Below are 2,116 nucleotides of genomic sequence, written 5' to 3' on the forward strand. Positions count from 1 at the left end.
TATATTTACACAATGGAAACCTACTCAGCCATAAAAAAGGAAGAACATCTTACATTTGGGGCATCATGAATGCACCTGGCGAATATTATATGCTAAATAATTAGCCAGTCAGAGAAAGACAAATACCATATGATTTCCTTTATATGTTTAACCTAATGAAGGAAAAAAAGAAACAAAATAGAAACAGATTCATAGATAAAGATAACAGGGTGACAGCTGACAGAAGGGGGTGGTGATGGCTGGATGAAATACCGAGGGTATTAAACAACAACAACAAAAACACACACACACAAAAGAAAACAACACCAAACCAAAACAAAATAAACACACACACATGCACATAGACATAGACAACAGTACGGTGACTGCCAGAGGGAAAGTGGAGTTGGGGTATGTAGAAGAGTATAAAGGGAAATAAATGGTGATGAAAGGAGATGAGTTTGGGTAGTGAACACACAATAAAATACACAGATGTTGTATTATAGAATTGTACACTTGTAACCTAAAAAAAAATTAATTAACCAATGTAATCCTCAATAAATTCAACAACAATTGAAGGAAAAAAATAATAAAGAACCTCAAGAAAATTATTTTTAAAGAAATAAAGGATGATGTGTTATCACTGTCTTATAAAATAGAGAATATCAAAAAGAGGTAGAGATTATTATGGATATATCTATCTGTCTCTCTCCCTTCCTCTCTGAAAATGTCTTCCCCCTGGTAATCAGTGCATGTCATAGTGACCAGTTGACCCGCCTTAACATATCATTAGTATGTTATGCTTTGATTGGTTGAACAGGTGACTAGACGGCCAGACAATTAGCATATTAGGATTTTATTATATAGGATGTGTGTTACTATTTTTTTTTATTTTTCAAAGATAATTTTGTGCCCATAAGCAAGATTGCAATTCAGAATAATTTATTTTCTTTAAAGTTCAAGAATATAGTATGACCAAATTTATGACTCCACTAAACCTTGATTTCACTCACCTTCTAAAAGTAGGCTTCCCATAGATGTCTGAAAGATATACAAACTCAACTGGCTGAAAAGGGAACTAATATAATTTTCAGTTTAGCAAATAAATGGGTTTGAAGTTATCGCTCTTATATTTATGACAACAAACAAAGCTAAACAAACTAAACATCAACAACTGTTAGAGAATTGGGGTCACAGAGCAGATAGCCACCCTGAAAACTGGAGAGACAGATAGATACAGATAATCCCATCTTTCTTAGAATAGAAACCACCACTGTGGTCACCTTGAAAGGGTAAAAATATCAAGGGGTACTACCATTACAATCCCCCTTCACTTTTGTGAGTTTTATATCAGGTTCCCACTAGATTCTCACTGTGAAGTTCAGGTAAAAATTATCTCATACTTCTTACAAGGGGAAGAAAAAAAAAAAGAAATCTGAAACACACCATGTGCATTATGTTATGTTTAAAAAGGCCTACCCTCAAAGGAAAACAATTTCATCAAGCTTAACAGACTTAGGTTTAACCAGAGTCTCACCAACCTGAGGGAAGCAAAATACTTGTTAATCCCCTTCTAATTTTTGACCTATATCCCTAATTCCAGCCCCCTCAAGTGTTCCTGTATTATTGAAAAAATAAAAGGAGAAGCTGAGGTGTAGGTGTGAGGGTCACAGTTCAGGTTACAGTCTCACTTAAAGTCTGAGACTTAATCATAAGAATACAGAATGCCTCTGCCTCCCCATTCAGAACCGCATCAATAAAGCTCTTGTTACATAACCAGAAATTACAAATGAAAGAATCACAAGGCACAGACTCTACTTAAGAAGGAAACTATAGAGAAAATTAAAGACACAGGAGACACACAAAAAAACAAAACAAAAAAAACAAATAAAAAATAAAAAACAGAGGAAATTTCAACATCAGCTACAACAAACAGTTAACACAGCTTAGTTACTAGCTAAATAAATATAAAAATCTAACACTAATGGCCTATTTACCACAATTTCTATTATCAAATACATCATCCCTAGCTTTCAACAAAAATTACAAGACATTGTAAAAGGCCAAAAAGATTGTCTAAAAACGCAAAACAAACATTGGAACTTGACCCAGCTATAGCAGTGTTATTAAAATTATA

The sequence above is a fragment of the Myotis davidii genome, unplaced genomic scaffold (assembly GCF_000327345.1).
Source record: "Myotis davidii unplaced genomic scaffold, ASM32734v1 scaffold2574, whole genome shotgun sequence".
NCBI classification, from domain to species: Eukaryota; Metazoa; Chordata; class Mammalia; order Chiroptera; family Vespertilionidae; genus Myotis; species Myotis davidii.